The sequence below is a fragment of the Diceros bicornis genome (genome assembly GCF_020826845.1).
Source record: "Diceros bicornis minor isolate mBicDic1 chromosome 27 unlocalized genomic scaffold, mDicBic1.mat.cur SUPER_27_unloc_1, whole genome shotgun sequence".
Lineage (NCBI taxonomy): Eukaryota > Metazoa > Chordata > Mammalia > Perissodactyla > Rhinocerotidae > Diceros > Diceros bicornis.
Window position 1 is genome coordinate 333734 of NW_026690889.1, and position 16994 is coordinate 350727.

At 47.5% G+C, this 16994-nt stretch overlaps 2 long non-coding RNA genes across 2 annotated transcripts; both read left to right on the forward strand.

Annotated features, from left to right (window-relative positions):
* The first annotated feature begins 9037 nt into the window (after positions 1 to 9037).
* Positions 9038 to 11738, forward strand: LOC131401953 (uncharacterized). The gene is made up of 3 exons (XR_009218146.1): positions 9038 to 9203; positions 11290 to 11397; positions 11702 to 11738. It is a non-coding gene; the product is annotated as an uncharacterized LOC131401953 (long non-coding RNA).
* A 530-nt stretch (positions 11739 to 12268) lies between these two features.
* LOC131401956 (uncharacterized) lies at positions 12269 to 13762 on the forward strand. The gene is made up of 3 exons (XR_009218149.1): positions 12269 to 12331; positions 13262 to 13383; positions 13708 to 13762. It is a non-coding gene; the product is annotated as an uncharacterized LOC131401956 (long non-coding RNA).
* Positions 13763 to 16994: the final 3232 nt, after the last annotated feature.

Here is a 16994-nt window from a genome sequence, read left to right on the forward strand (position 1 = left end):
ATGGGCCCAGTAATGGTAGGATCTACTCCGTGTGGCTGACATGAACATCCGAGGAGTGGTCATATGTGACGTGCCTGGAACAGAGCCTGGCACACAGGAAATCCCCCAGCGTTGGCTATCACAGTGATAGGGTCTGAGGTCAGACAGACCTGGGATCAAATGCTGACTCTGCAAGATATTCCCAAAGTGACCTTGGGAGATGACTTGCCTGTCTGGGCCTCAGTTTCTTCACCTGGAGAATAGGAATAGCAATAGGCCCTGTCCCAAAGGATCGCTGTGGAAGGGATGCAGTAATGTCTGGTAACATTGCTACCTGGGAGGGGATGCTGGGACTTGCACTTTCTTCTATAATCCTTGTTCAATGCATCCAGGAGTGTGGACCCTAGAGGCAAAAAGACCAACGGGGTAGCTTTAACAGATGTCCACAAATTCTTTGATACTCCTGCGTTCAAGAGGGGGAGCCTAATTCCTCTCTCCTTGAGTGTGAGCTGGATTTAGTGACTTGCTTCTAATGAACAGGAAAAGGAGGATGTGACATGGTGTGACATCTGAGACACCTGAGGTTGTAAGAGTCATTGTGGCTTCCTCCGTGCTCTCTCTTTCCAGGATCACTCACTGAGGGGGAGCCAGTCACCATGCTGTTATGACACTCAAGCAGCGCAGTGGCGAAGCCCCTGTGAGGAGGAACTGAGATCTCCAGCCATCTGCTTGACTGCCACCTCATTAGAGACCCCAATCTAGAACCACCGAGCTAGGCCACCTCCAGATACCTGACCCTGATACAGTATAAGAAAATAAAAATATGTTGTTTAAAGCTGTTAAGTTTTGGAGTAATTTGTTACACAGCAAGAAGCAACTAACACACTGAGAAGCAACGTTTCCCCATCAGTAAAATGACGATAATAACTTCATAAGGTTTGAGGTTTCATGTGATAAAATCAAAAAATCCTGCATGACAGATTAAATGCTCAAGAGTATTAGTTACTGTTGTCAATATCATTATCCCACTATGCCAAATGGCTACAGCTACTCATAGGAGGCATGGTACCAGCCACAATTGAATTGAAGAGGTCGCCAAAGATCATTTCATCCAGTATCTTCTGAAGTGGGTGAAAGGGTTGAGGCTTTATCCTCAGGACAATTTAAGGAGGTTCAGGAAGGGAGTAATGGGCAGGTTGGTGTTTTACAACACTTGTGCTGTGTAGAGTGGGTGTTGCACAGGATGTGGTCATGGGTGGGGAGACAGGGAGAAAGTGAGGCTGATCCAAGAGAGAGAAAAGAGTGGTGGTGGTCTGGTCTAGGACAGGGGCTGTGGAGATGGAGAGGAATTTGGGAAGTAGGAAGAGAATTGGGGTAACATCAGGATGTGGGTGGGGAGTCTGAGACAGAAGGAAGAGTTGCCTTTGGAGGTTGCATTAAGGAATTGGACGGTTTTCTGATCAAGCCCAGATTCCTCCTGGGGATGGGAATGGGATGAGGTGATGAATGAGTCTTCTGCTGCTGCCATAATGAATCACCACAAACTTAGAGGCTTGACACAACACAAATTTATTATGTCACAGGGCTGGAAGTCAGAGTCCCACATGAGTCTTATGAGGCCGAAATCAAGATGGCAGCTGGTCTGTGCTCCTTCTGGAAGCTCCAGAGGAGAATCCATTCCTTGCCTTTTCCAGCTTCTGGAGGCCACCTGCATTCTTTGGCTCAAGACCCCTTCCTCCAGCTTCAAAGCCAGCAGTGTAGCCTCCTCAAATCTCTCGCTTCAAATCTCTCTCTCTCTCTTCTTCTTCTACCTTTTCCTCTTTCTCTCTCTCACCCTCTCGATAGATAGACAGATAGATAGATACACACATACATACATACATACGTACATACATACATACATACATATATAGATACATAAATACATAGAAACATAGATACATATATAGATACACAGACACATAGATCCCAATCTCTCTCTCTCTCTCCCCCTCCATCTCCTTCTCTTATTCTCTCTCTCTGACCCTTGTGCCTCCCTCTTAAAAGGACCCTTGTGATTACATTGGACCCGCCTGGATAATCCAGAAAAATCTCCCCATCTCAAGATCCTTCTCTTAATCACATCTGCAAAGTCCCTTTTTCTGTGTAAGGTCATATATTCACAGATTCTAGGGATTAGGATGTGGGCAACTTGGGGTGGGGAGCCACATTATTCTACCTACCACAGATGGGGTCTGGGGTCTTAGTGAGTGATTGAGCACACAAGATGCCATTCACCCTTCAAACCCAAAAGAGGTGACCAAGGCTATAATATCTGGACCACAGAGGTCCTGCAAGGATGAGGGAAGTCGTAAAGGGAGAAAAAGGGGAAAGATGGGATGGAGGAAATGAACCATTCTAGTCAAGCGATTGCAGAAACCTAACCCCTTGTGACTTTCCCAGCAAAGGGGAAATCTAAGGACACTCAAGACGGAAGAGGTCAGCCTGGAGGAGCGCCAGAGATGTCACTCATCCTCACACTGTGTGTGGGGGGCTCCAGGGAAGCCCTGCCCACCTTGACTATGCTCCTTCTGTGTTCTAAACCCTCCCATGGCTCCCTATTACCTTCAGGATGAAGTCCATGCTCATTAATATGGCACTCGAGACCCTCCCTCATCTTACACTGGTCTCCCCCTCTAGCCTCCTCACTCCCCCAAAACCCCAGTCATCCTAAACTAATTGAAGCCCCCTGTAGCAGACACTGTTGATGCCTCCCTGTCCAGCCACCCTTGAGCAGCTGGTGCACCCATCCCCCAGCTTCCGGGGGTGTCGCCTGCTCACAGCTCACAGCTTCCGCTTCCCCAGAGGACTGCTTTCCAGTCCAACAGCTGCACAAGCCCTCTGACCCAGCCCACAGCCAATAACTGGTCACAGAAGTACAAAAAGCCAGCCCTCGCCCCAAGGTGAGATCAATTCGGTGGTGTTGTTCAGGCTCCAGGGCTCCCCATGGGATTAGGCTGAGGCTAGATTCCAACTGAGACCACCTCCTTGCTCAGCTCCTCCCTCTGTCCTACCCTGCTCCCCTCACTCCTCCTCTGCTAAATGTCCTCCCTCAATAAACCCAGTGCACAAGAATCCTCATGGCAGGGTCCAAGTTCCCAGACCCCAACCAATGGCCAATTATGTTAATATTTTTCTGCACAGGTGATATTCAAAGTATAGGATTCCTGGTCTGGGCAGGGCACTGACCATACAGAACGGACACTGGCTCTGAGCCTCAGACAAGATCCTAGGGGCCACCCCTGGTGCCAGCCACTAACTCATCAGTAGCTGGATTGTGGGATATCTTATGGTAAAGGCTAGATATGCAGCTGGACTGAAGTCGTGATTTACCAACTAGAATGGAAATATATCCGTACACTTTTTTAAGTTTAAGATGTACAACGGGTTGATTTGATATATTTACATATTGTAACATGATTACCACTGCAGCATCAGTTAACATCTCCATCATGTCACATGATTATCAATCCTTTTTTGTGGTGAGAACATTTAAAATCTAGTCTCTTTGCAACATTAAAGTAAACAATACGGTATTGTTGACTATAATCACTATGCTGTGCTTGAGATCCCAAGAACTTATTCATCTTATAACTGCAAGTTTGTACCCTTTGGACAACATCTCCCCATTGCACCAACACTCCAGCACCTGGAAACCACCATTCTACTCTCTGTTTTTACAAGTTCAGCTTTTCTTAGATTCACCTATAAGTGAGGTCATACAGTACTTGTCTTTCTCTGTCTGACTTATCTCACTTAGCATAATGCCCTCAAGGTCCATCCATATTGTCACAAATGGCAGGATTTCCTTCTTTCTCATGGCTGAATAATATTCCATCATATATATGTCACATCTGCCTTATCCATTCTTCTGTTGACAGACAGGTTGTCCCCACATCTTGGCTATTGTGAATAATGATGCAATAAACATGGGGGTGCAGATATCTTTTCAATATCCTGTTCTCATTTCCTTTGCATATGTACCCAGAAGTTGGATTACTGGATCACATGGTATTTATCCAAGAGAAATAAAAACATACCTCCACAGAATGACTCACACACAAATGTTCACAGCAGCTTTATTCACAATCACTGAACACTGGAAAGAACCCAAACGTCCATTGATAGGTGATATATCTACACTATGAAGCGCTGACTTGCTCAATGATGTGGATGAATCTCTAAGACATTATGCTGAGGAAAAGAAATCTGACATAAAAGACACAAAAGAGTAAATGCTGGAATAGTTCTGTACTAGTCAGGGTTCTCCAGAGAAACAAAACCAATAGAAGAGAGAGAGAGAGATCTTATGGAATTGGCTCATGCAGTTGTGGGGGTTGGCAAGTCCAAAATCTGTAGGACAAGCCAGCAGGCTGGAGACTCAGGTGAGAGTTGATGCTCTAGTCTTGAGGCTGAAGGCCGGACACTCAGGCAGAATTTATGTATTTCTACATTACTGTCTGGAAGAAGAATTCCTTCCACTCTGGGAAACCTCAATCTTTGCTTCTAAGTCCTTCAACTGACTGGATGAGGCCCACCCACATTATGGAGGGCCATCTGGTTTTCTCAAAATCTACTGATTTAAGTGTTAATCACATCTGAAAGATACCTTCACGGCAACACCTAGACTGGTGTTTGACCAAACAACTAGTCCCCACAGTCTAGCCAAACTGACACATAAAGTTAGCCATCACACAGTCCAACAATAGGAAATTTTAGAGGTTGCAAACCATATATAGGGGAGAGAGGAGGAACAAATCAATGGTGGCCTAGGGTGAAGCAGAGGGAGGGATGTATCAGAAAAAGCCTCGAGGAAATTGAGGGGGATGATGGAAATGTTCTTTATCTTGATTGTGACAGAGGTTGTCAAAACACAGCAAATTTTACATTGTGAAAGGAAGCCGTGTGTTGTATGTGAATCATCCCTCCAAAAGTTGATAAGATTGGCTCCAAAATAAAGAGTGCCCACCATTCTGCCAAGTTATTTTATTGCCCATTCTATATAAAGGGACAAAATTATTTTATGCTATACAAAGGGACCAAAAGACATGATTTTGAGTTTCTCCAGAGAATCGCAGTCTCTTAAATTTGTTTTCATATGGGGCTTGATCTCATTTCACAAAGATAAATACATTTGACCTTAGAAAGCTAAAATACAACCTCTAGCTATACTTCCTTAAAAATCAAGATAAAACAATAAAAATGTGTACAGTTTCTATTTCCTAATTGCACCCTGACTGATAAGAAATATTTCTTGGAAACCCCTTCCTTAGCAATAATTAGAGCTCGGCCACACTCTTTTCAATCTACATTGTGTGCTGTTCTGTGAATGTGTCACAATTTGCTTTCCCATCCCCTTGGAGCAGATTCCTGGTGTTTGCAAGCCCTGCTGGACACACACGCTCCCTCTGCAGATTACTGCAGAAACTCAGTTCCACGAATGCTCTTACTTATCATTCTATCTCAAAGGCAGAAGGAACAGCTAGAAGAACTGTCACCCTAGACCTTCAGACACTCCCAGAAGTAGAACCAGAGGAAGATGTGAAAGTGCAGAAGCTTGGAGAGGAAAATAATACATCATCACATTTGCTCCCCAAGCACAGGGCCCACGGGCCAGAATTTCAGGGAAGTGGATCTGCAAGAATCTAGAGAAGAAAAAACATGAGCCTCCAGGCCTAAGCCTCTGAGAAGGAAGAGGTTCTAGAAGGAGAGGGACGTCTGAAGGGTACAGCCCAAATCAGGGACAATAAATTCTGTGAGCTTAGAGGACTGGCTTTTCTGGCAGATAGCATGAGTTTCACAGGATTAGTTTGCTAGGGCTGCTGTAACAAAATATGACAGTCTACGTGGTTTAAACAACAGACATTTATCGTCTCACCGTGCTGGAGTCTGGAATTCTGAGATAAGGTGTCAGTGGGGTTGGTTTCTCCTGAGGCCTCTCTTCTTGGCTTACAGACGGTCACCTTCTCCCTGTGTCCTCATATGGTCTCCCTTCTGTGCATGTCTGTGTCCTAATCTCCTCTTCTTATGAGGACACCACTCATATTGGATTAGGACACACCCTAATGACCTCATTTTACCTTAATCACCACTTTAAATGCCTTGTCTCCAAATACAGTCACATTCTAAGGTCCCGGGGGGTTAGGGCGGCAACATACCAATTTGGGGAGACGTAATTCAGCCATAACATCCGCATTCCAGATCCAACCATGTAATATGTGACCTTAACTATTGACAGTCTCTTTGACCCTCAGTTTTCTCGTCTACTAAAAAATATTTGTCTACTTCACACAGTTATCTTGAGGACTAAATGAAACAATGCACGGAAAGCATTTGGCAGAGTAGGATGTACACAGTAAATATCTATCAGCTACTATCACTATTACTATACACTGCATACAAATATGTACATATATTATTTTTACAGGATATTACAATGAGGCTCTCTCTTAATTTGTCTGCAGCCGGCAAATGTGAGAGAACATAATAAGAGGAAACAAGAGAGCATTAATATTTCATCCAAGCAGAGCTTGCAAAGGAGATGACTAATAATGAACCTTCTGATTCCTTCGCCGAAGGTTTAGGAACTGTTTCTGTAAAGGGCCAGGTAGTAAATATTTTCAACTTTGCAAGCCATAGGGTCACTGTTGCAACTCCAGTGTTATAATGTGAAAGCAGCCATAGATGTTGTGAATGGATGTGGCTGGGTGCCAATAAAACTTTATCTGTGGACAACAAAATTTGAATTTCATATACTTCTCATGTGTCATGGAATATTATTTTTCTTTTGACTTTCTTTCACCATTTAAAAATGTAAAAACCATTCACAGACGCACTATTCCCAATAGCCAAAAGGTAAACAGAGCCTAGATGTCTATCAATGGATGAATGAATAATCAAAATGTGACATAGCTATATATTGGAATATTAGGCAGCCATGGAAAGGAGTGAAGCAATCCACAAACAAAATAGAGGAAGATTGGCAACAGATGTTAGCTCAGGGTGAATCTTCCTCAGAAAATGAAAAAAAAAATATATATATATATATTTGTTAAATGCCCAATAATCTAAAACATTCTAGTTATTAGAAAATTAGTTAAAAGTCACAGCTGTTACCAACAGGTATCTGATTATCTCCAGACTTCATGCTCCTTATGCAGGGAGAATTGTAGTCCTGGATTTAGGAAGAGCCCTCAGGAGAGAGAGGCTTTCTGTTGTTTTCACTGCACTCCCTGCCCAGAGAATGAGATTTCCAATGAGACAGGTGAGTATATGCTTTACAGAGACTTTCTCTACCTCTCTGTTATGTCCGTTCTTCATCCGAGGAAATACTCTGGATGAGAACTGCAGAGTTGAAATGCTTCCTTAGTCAATTTAGTAATTGACTATTATAAGAGGCCACTCTCCTTCTTGAATTAAGTTCATGTACCCTAAATAAAAATCAAATCAGCATTCCAAATCCAGCTATATTTTATAAGAAGGCCATATCATGACTAAGCTTGGGTCATGCCATGTAATTCAGTACTCTAGTCCCTGAAAAGGGAGAAATAATAACCTCGATAACTGCAGAAAAGGACATTTAATTAAATTCAACACCATTTGTGTATTAAAAAATAAACAGCAACAACAAAAACAACTCTTACAAAATCAGGAATAGAAGGGAACTCTGTCAATCTCATAAAGAGTATTTACAGAGTCAAACTTTATGGTGCAGTGTTGAAATCAAGGATAAGAGAAGGTTCATTATCATTGCTTCTACGAAACACACACTGGAGGCCCTGCTTGATGCAATATTGGCAGGAAATGATACAAAAGGAATGATTTATTGGAAAGGATGAAATAAAACTGACATTATCTTCAGCCGCTCCTCGGCTCAGCGGTTCGGGTTCGTCTCTCTCCGATTTCGCGGCCACAGTTCGGCTCTTTCCGTCTCTCCCCGCCAGGTCCCGGGCTCCGCCCACAGCCTGGTCCCGCCCCTTGCCCCGCCCGCACCCTTGTCCCCGCCCACAGCCCCGCCTCTTTAACTGGTTTCCACCCACAGCCCCGCCCCTAGACCTGGTCCCTGTCCCTGGTGCTGACCCAGCCCGCGGACCGGTCTCACATTAACTCTAGAAACTAGACACCTCCCCCGAGGCTGGGGTGAGAGGCCCCGCCCCGCCCCGCCCCGCCCCGTCCCCCCGCGGCCGGAGCCCCCAATCGTCCGTCCTCCCCGAACCTCCGTCCTCCCAGACGCCCGCCCGAGACCGGAAGCGGAAGCGCGGGCGGCGCCGTGGATGGAGCGGGAGGTCTGCGCGGTGTGTCCAGTCTTCTCGGCGCGGACGGGATTCCCCTGGACCTTCGGCCGAAGGGGCGACGCGCGGTGAGTGGCGGGCGGTCCCGGCTCCGGTCGCGGTCCAGGGAGGGGCCTGGGCCGCGGGCAGCCCCGTCACGGCCCGGCGTCCCCGCGTCCCCCCGGAGCCCCGTTTCCCCGGGCTGTTCGTCAGGGCGCCCGAGGCTGCTGTTCCTCCCGGCTCCGGGCGCCGCCGGCCCCTCCTCAGAGTCCCCGTCACCGTCCTCCGTGTGATTTTGTCCCCAGGGGGCTTATCCGCGTCTGGAGGCGGTGTTTGGGTTGTTACTAATGGGGGCGCTCCTGGCATCTAGAGGGGGAGGCAGGGAAGCTGCTCAGCGTCCTCCAGGGCCCAGGACGGCCCGACAGAGAATCATCCGGCCCCACATGTCAGTGGTGCCGAGGTTGGGAGACCTGCTCCAGGGCCTGAAAATCTCCCGGGCCCTGAATGAAGTGTGAAAATTGTTTACAAGTCAGCGAGTCACTTACAGGGGCCATAAATGACAAGCTTGTTTAAAGGGTCCAGAGTCAGCAAAAAGTCTCTGTCCAGCCAAGTGAGTTGAGCGACACAAGTGCACACAGCACGGAGCTGCTTCCTCCCATCTTGGGGAGCAGGTGACTGCATAGGAATCGGGAAAATCCAGTTTCAGCCAACAGTTACAGTTACATCAGTAAATACAAAAAAGAAAAGTGAATTGGGTGGCCTTTCCATCCAACACCCTAGAAAAGGCCTCAAAAGCTTGTTTGCGCTTTTCTTCCCCCCTCAGACACAAAAAGCATCCGTGGAGCTCAAGTTTGAGGTGAAAGCAGGCTCAGAGTCCACCTGTCCTCGCTGATCCATGGATTTCTGTGTGACCAGGTGAGTACCCTGTGGACCTGGTACCAGCAGGTTCTGGCAGCCTCCGCTGTGCAGAAGACCTGCTAGTGGGCTTTCCTGGGCTCAGGTTGTCACCACATGGACACTGAGAGTGAGGGTATCTTGAGAAAAATTATTGATGTTTCATGGATTATATTCAAGGGAAAGATGGTAAGCTGTGTGTGGTTGTGTGTGGTAAATATTTCAGTAAGTACAGTTATATGCAAATAAGAACACATAAAACAAATGTAAGTAACTGCAAATGTGTATTATAGTAGAAAATATAGATTTACTTGCAATGCATAATACTCAAAAGTCAGGATTTATATATAATATAAATACAGAAATGTTTTGCGTGTGTATGTAGCATTAGAAGACATCCCATTAAATATTAGCAGGGATACTCAGCAACATTCCTTAGACCCATTCAACTTGACTTCTAAAGTCCTATAAATCCTCCACAAAAATTTGAAATAAAGGAACATTCAGGGAAAAAGATGATTGGAACTTCTTTGTATTAATAACAAATTTGACATTGAATTTGCCAGTAGCCAGATTTATTTTGAGCATTTTTTTCTTTATGACATTTCAAATCATTTGGAGGAGTACTAAGCAACACTGTAGATTGCAGGGCAGGGCACTAGTCTCTAAAAAACCTGTCCTCACCACCTTGCCTTCTAAAGGGAATTAACTTTGTTTCTTGAAACTTTTCTGAAATAACGGTCTGGTGATTCACGTTGCAGAGAATCTTGTTAAGTAATTTTGTATTTAGTTGTTGGCCTCTACTAATTGTGTGTGTATGTGTGTGTGCCTTTTTCATTCTAGCTTTCCTGTGATGTTCTTGAGGGGAATGTGTGCTTGTCATGCAATAGATAGTCTTTGAGTTTATAATTTATGGTGACCCACCATCCTCGTTTATTCAGGACAGAGGGGTTTTCCAGGACACAGGACTTTTAGTATTCAAACCAGGGCAATCCTAGACAAACTGGGATGGTTCCTCATCTGATGAGCCAGGCCCTGGGCCACATGCATGGGGACCTGGAGAACCAGAGAGACCTTGTCCCACCTCCGTGGAATTTATATTGTATTTGGGAATTTGGATTTTAGACAGTTAATGATGAGAGTGATGTGGGAGTTTGGCACAAGGGGACTCAACCTGAGGGGGCAGGGAAGCCCTCTTGAGAAGGACTGATATTTAGCTTGAGAGCTAGAGTTTGGACAGGATTTAGCTAGTTGGAGGGTTAGACTGGAGTGAGGGTGTGGGAGTGTGTTCAAGAGAGCGTTTCAGACAGAGGGACCCGCATGAGGACACCCCTGAAGCAGAGAGCCTGGTGTGTCCATGAACTGAGAAGAGGGATGGCTGAGCCGAGTCAACACAGGGGGAGGGGTGTGAGCCACGCCGGCGATGGGGGACAGGCAGGACCAGATCAGGGGTAACTTGGGACTCTGTTCTAAGACCAGTGGGAAGACTCTGGAGAGATGCGAGTAGAAGGATGATGTGATTAGCGTTTGGTCTAAGCACGTTGGTTCAAATGGATTTCATGGTTAAGAATGTAGACTTAAGAGGCAAGATGGGAGGTGCTGGGAATAAGATTAGGAATAAGATGATTGTTCCCTAGGCCTGGGTGATGGCTGTGGAGTATTACAGAAATAGAAAGAAAAGACCTTGGAGTGTAGAACCGAGAGACCGTAACGGTACTTTCTTGCCTGCATGTGTCAGATGGCACAGGGCAGAGACTGTTCTCCTCGCTGCTGTCCGTGCAGAGCTGCAGGCGCCCCCTCACCCAGGTCTGTGTGTTCACCCCTCTTTGTCACTCACAGGCCCCCCTCCACATCCTACAGGAAGTCAGGCCTTACTTGTGAGGGGGTTGTCTCACATGGGAGACACCGAGGAGAGCCTCTCCAGACATCAGAGCAGCCCCTTCAGCCTCTCCCTCAGCCTCCTCCCTTCCCCTCTCTCGCTTTCCACACCCAGAAGGACCCCTGCTCAGTATTCCATGTCCCCAGGTTCTCCCTCCCCCAGGCTTGAGAAGGGTGGGGCAGCCACTGGGGTGGACATCATCTGCACCTTCCACTCTGACCCCCGCAGGTCCCGGGCTGGACAGAGAGTGACTCTACTGGGAGCCGTGCCATGAGACCCAGGGCGTCACCCACCTGGGCTCCCTCACCCTGGACGGGGACAGCCTCTACGTCAGTGGTGAGCGGCTGTGCTACAGCCACACTCTCTCTCCCAGTCAGAGTTCTGTGTTGCCTCCGTTGCTCTAAAGTGAGCTATGATCCATCTCTCTATGCTTCTGGTCTGGGATCAGTCTTCTCATCACTGTGTGATCACTGGGTCCAGCCACCTTCCATCTTGTTGCCTCCCCCCTGAACACCCCTCCCCTCTTCCCCTCCCCTCTTCCCGTCTGCTTTCCCCACCAAGCTCCCTACATCCTCCCTCTCCCTTAATCCATTATGTTCACCCCAACTCTTGCGCAACTCCTCTCGCCTTCTCTCCACAGATTACACCTATGGAGCCGCAGCCCCGACTACCACCAGTGAGTATTCCTGGCCCTGATGTCCTGGGTCTCGTCCACATTTGGGGTTGGGGAGCACTTGTTCTCGTTCACCCGCTGTCCTTGGTGAGGGAAGCACCTGGAAGGGCCCTAATTCATCCCTTCTCTCCCTCCCGGGTTCTGGTGGAGAGTCCCAGCCCAGTGTGAGAAAGCCTTAGACACAGACGTGTTCTCCACCACATTCTGACCCCACGTGGTTTTCACTTTAATTCTCCTGAAGCCCCGCCCTTGGTCCTCCTTTTCCAGGTATCCCATCCGTCTGTCCAGTTTTCTGCCCGTCCATGTGTCTCTCCTCTGTGTTCAGTCTCTCTTGTTCACCTATCTCTCTCTCTCTCGGGCTCCTCTCATCCACAGGCTTGCTCATCCCTCTACTCACACAGTCACCCCTCCCCTCACTCTCATGTATGCTTCACCTGTGAATGGTGGTCCTGGCACAGCCACTGCTGGAGCCCGGGTGAGCCTGGGGGCTCCTCCCACTCTGTCCCTCCCTGAGACAGCCCTCGAGGCCAGCTCCCGAGCCGGCCACCACGTCCCTGCATACTTCATCATCACCTGTGCCACCAGAAGCCACCACAGGTATCTGGGGTCCCCTTTTCCTTCCCAAGAGAAGCTCTCCAGCCCCACTCCTCCACCAGCCAGTTGTGATCCAGGAGCTGGGAAGCCAGGGTGTGAAATTCTGGTTTTAGGGCAATCATGCTGATCACAAAGATTATACTGATGATTCAGTCTAAGGTCAGCCCTCAGAGAGCCCCTAATATTGTGAAATTAACACACCATTATAGTACAATGTGGGAGGTTTCGGGGAGAGGGCCTGGCATCATTTGGAGGGGAAGAGCTTGCTAGAGAAAGTTTCACCTGAATGGAGTCTTTGAGAATGAGCAGGAGGGACCCAGGCAGGTAGAGGATGAAGGGTTTTCCTGGCAGAGGGGATTCCAGGATCAAAGGCTCCGGCCAGAAACAACATGCTGTATGGGGAGAATTGAAATGAATTTGGGTTGCGTGAAGCATGAAGTTTAACCCGCGGTACATGGATAAAATGAGACTGAAAGGTCAGCAGGAGCCAGATTGAGTAGAGCCTTGAGTGCCAGGTCAAGAAGGTTGAACTAACACTGAAGGCCATAGGGAGCCACGGGTGGTACTAGAGCAGTGGTGGCCCTAGTGAGGTATTCATTTCAGAAAGATCCTTCTAGTGGTCCATGTAGAACATCCTTTAGACAGAGCATCCAGTGAGCCTGCTGGGGTGTTGGTCCAGGTGAAGGAAGTTAACACCTAAGCTGGGACAGGGATGGAGAGGGAGTGTATGTGAGGACCAGTGTGCAACTGGAATTTGTGTTACTGGGAGGGAGGAGGAGCTGAGCAGATGTGCTGGTTCTGACTTGGGTGACCACACGGGTGGGTGGTGGTGCCCCTGGGAGAGAAGACGACAGATGATAATGAGTGCAGGACTCTGGTGTGGTCTCAGGCCAGCTCTCAGTGATGGCCATCGCTCTCCCTTTCGTCTTGCAGCTTTGGGGCACAACCTGAAGTCCCTCACAGTCACCTTCCCCATCTCCACCCTCTGGTATTCATCAGACAGGAGCAATGGCTCAGCCACGTTCCACTCCACTGAGAGGGTCCTGCAGAGCCTGGTGAGACCCTGGTCCCAGCAGCTCCCGTTGGGTTAATCCCACCCAGCCCCTCCCCCAATCCCTGTCCCTCCTGCTCCTCCTCCTCCTCCTTCCTCCCCAGCTGGATCCTTGTTCAAGAAGAGCAGCCTGGGCCTCTTCTCCTTGAGTTGCAGACTGTTCTCCCTCAGGTGAGACCCTCCCCTGATTAGTTGCCCCTAATGACCACTTTTGTCACCACCCCTCTCTGTCTCGCCCCTGTCCTCCCATTTCCTCCTTCCTGTTCTGGCCCCCACCCCAGAGGTTTCAGGACCTCTCTCTAGAGTCCCCACGTCCCTCTCTCCCCAGGCCTGAAAAGGATGGGGAAGCCAGCAGTGTGGACGCTGTCTGCACCCACCGCCCTGACCCCGTGGGCCACCATGCCTGTGTGCTGGGAGCGGAGAGTCTCCACCTGTCTGCTCTTCCTCTCGGTGGCTCCAGGCTCTGCAGCACAGAGTTTATCCATCCAGAGAGAGCACCAGCTACATTTCCACATCATCAGCTGGAACCTCAGCAACCCGGAGCCCACATCCTCGGAATACACCGCCCTGCTGAGGGACACCCAGGACCAGGTGGGTTCTCCCCTGTCCCGTCTCTCCTTGCCCTGCGGGCACCGTCATTCCTCCGTCTGACTTACATCTGTTACGTGATTGTTTCAACCCTTCACTTTCCCTGCGTGCCTGGGTTCTCTCAGTATCCAGAGGTGATGTCCTAGCTGCCTTCCCCATTTCTCACGTGGGTAAACTGAAGCTCAGAAAGGGGATTATTGTGCCTAAGGTCACACAGTGAGTTAGGAGCAGAGCCAGGATTTGAAGTCAGGTCTCCCTTGCCCCAAGGTCTGTGATCTTTCACTGGCTCCAGTGGCCCCCTGCATCTCCAGGAGACCTCCATCTTCTCACCCACTCTCCCTTGTGTTTGTTCTAGGTCACCAAGCTTTACATGAAATTACATGAGAAATTCAGTTCCTCACTCACACACACTAGCCACATTTTAAGTGCTTGATAACAACATGGGGCTAATAATGAGTGTATTTGGTAGTGCAGGCAAATGTTGACATTATTGCTGAAAGTTCTCTTGGACAGGACCCAGAAGCAGGGAATCTAGAATCAGGGTAGAATTCCAGACACCCTTGTTCATCCCTTGTGTCCTTCCAGGTCGGTCTCCCATGGTAACCACACTGGGTGGACTCACTGTGTACCCAGCCGCCTTGGCACAGAGACTGGATAGAGTTGCCATCTATGAGGAATTCCTGCGGCTGACCAGAAGGGTACCCAGCTGCAGAACTTTACCCTGGACGGAAAGAATGCCCTTGGGGATGGTAAGGCTCCCTGGTCATTGGGGAAGAAAGTGAGGCCTTTCTAGGGACTCTGGAGGCCTGGGGCTAAGAGAACACTGAACTTGCTCAGCCTGGCAGGAGGTGGCATAGTCCCCCAGTCTTTACCCACCATTGAGAGAGAGAAAAGGACACCAGTGTAGTGTGGGAGGCCCTCACCTTCTCCTAGACAGCTCTGTGACCTCAAGCTAGTCACCTCCCCTCTACGGACTTTTGTTTCCTTATCTCTGCACTGAGAGCCACTGGGCCAGATGGTCAATGAGGGCCTCCAGCTGTGTGTGAAGCAGACTTACAGGTTTGGGGGTGGATGTGGTTTCTGATCCACAGGCTATAGTTTGCCAAGTCCCGCTCTAGGTGAGCACCAACGCACTAGAACTTTCTGCAGTGGTGGAATGTTCTATATCTTTGCTGTCCAGTGCATAGCTGCATGTGGCTGTTGAGTGCTCGAAAGATGGTATTGTGACTGGTCTTTATTGTTACTGATTTTTAATGTTACTGAGGTTAGAATTTTTATTTTATTTAACTAAAATTAATTTTAATTCAAAAAGAGACTTGTTGCTGCTGCATATCATACAGCACACCTCTAGGAGGTTGTCTGGGTAGAGGCACAAGTAGGGTGACCTGCACCCCTCCCCCCATGCCCACTCCCTCCTGGAGTTTATGTTGTAGCTGGCAATAACAAGAATAGAGAATTGAAACTTATCAATTATTTGATCTGAACAAACTCATATTTTTAGGGGGTAACCAGAGAAGACTTCCTGCAGGAAATTACATTGTAGGTTAATCCTAGGAAATGAATATTAAGCAAATAGATAAAGGAGAAGGGGATGATGTGTTTCTAGGCACGGAAGAACAATTTTGAGTGGGAATTTACGAATTTAGAGAGATCACATAGGCTTGCCAACTGTGATGACCCATTCTCCCCCCGGCCGTCATAAGATAGTCCACCCCAAATTCAGTCCTCTGTGCCCAGAGGTATTAATTTGGTTTAATTTATTACACTTTTGTTCTGTGATAATGGCCTTGGATTTTGTAGCAAAGTGTGCTCACTTTTTAGAGATGGAAAGTAAAATGAGGTGAAACATCATGATGTATACTTGACTTTAATGTTTCATTGAAAACATGGGATGAATCAAGGGTGGCAAGTGTTAATAATTTATACATTGATGAAATATTGTTTTAATTGGATGGAATGTACATTGTTAAATCTAGATGATGGATGTTTATGAGACTGTTCCCTTTATTTTTCTGTGTCTAAAAAGTTTTATTAAAAAGAGTGAAACACACTCACATGCATTCTCCATTTCATTCACTTCCAGAATATTCTCCCAACAGAGATGACACCTTGACTGAGAAGCATGGTAAACCTGCAGGAAACCCCAGCCCATGGTAGGGGGCGAGTATCTTGATGCTGTGCCTCATTGAAGAGAACCATGCGCACAGGGTCTTGGATGATGAGGAAAGTTGGCCAACCCTTGTCAAGGACGGTTGAGGCACAGTGGGGTCAGCAGGAGCCCTGGGGCGATGACAGGAGGTGGCTCCCCCACCACTTGTCTCCCCAGACCTCCCCTTCTGGACCCTCATCCTCATCTGCTTGGCAGGCCTCCTGGTGCTCATCACAGGCCTGATCTGCTGTCTCCTGGTAAGCCATGACGTGTTGATTGTCTTCTTACCATTGGGTTGTAATCGCTCTTTATATATTATAAGTACACGTCCTTTTCTAGGGATATGTTTTGCAGATGTTTTCTCCCAGTCTGTGCGTGGCTTGCCTTCTCCTTCACAACATGAGTCATTGGGGAAATGTAAGTGACAGTCATCATGAGATTCTACCACACTTGAGAATGGCTAAAATTAAAAAGACTGACTATAGCAAGTGTTGTTGAAGATGTCAAGTCACTGAAACTCTCATCGAGTGCTGGTGAAAAATAGCTTGGATGCGTCTTTAATAATTACATACGTCTATCCAGCCATTCCTCTCCTAGGAATCCATCCAAGGGAAATAAACTCATATGTCTATACACAGACTTGTACACACATGTTGATAACAACCTATTTATTCTAGACAAAAACGGAAAACAACCAAAATGTCCATCTACTGGTGAACAGATACACAAAGTGTGGTATATCCCCACGATGGAATACTATTCAACCATAAAAAAGAATGAATTATTTTTTTTCTTTTTTAATTATTTTATTGAAATTATAAAGGGTGTTAACATTGTGTAATTTCGGGTGTTCATTATTATTTGTGAATTTCTGTATA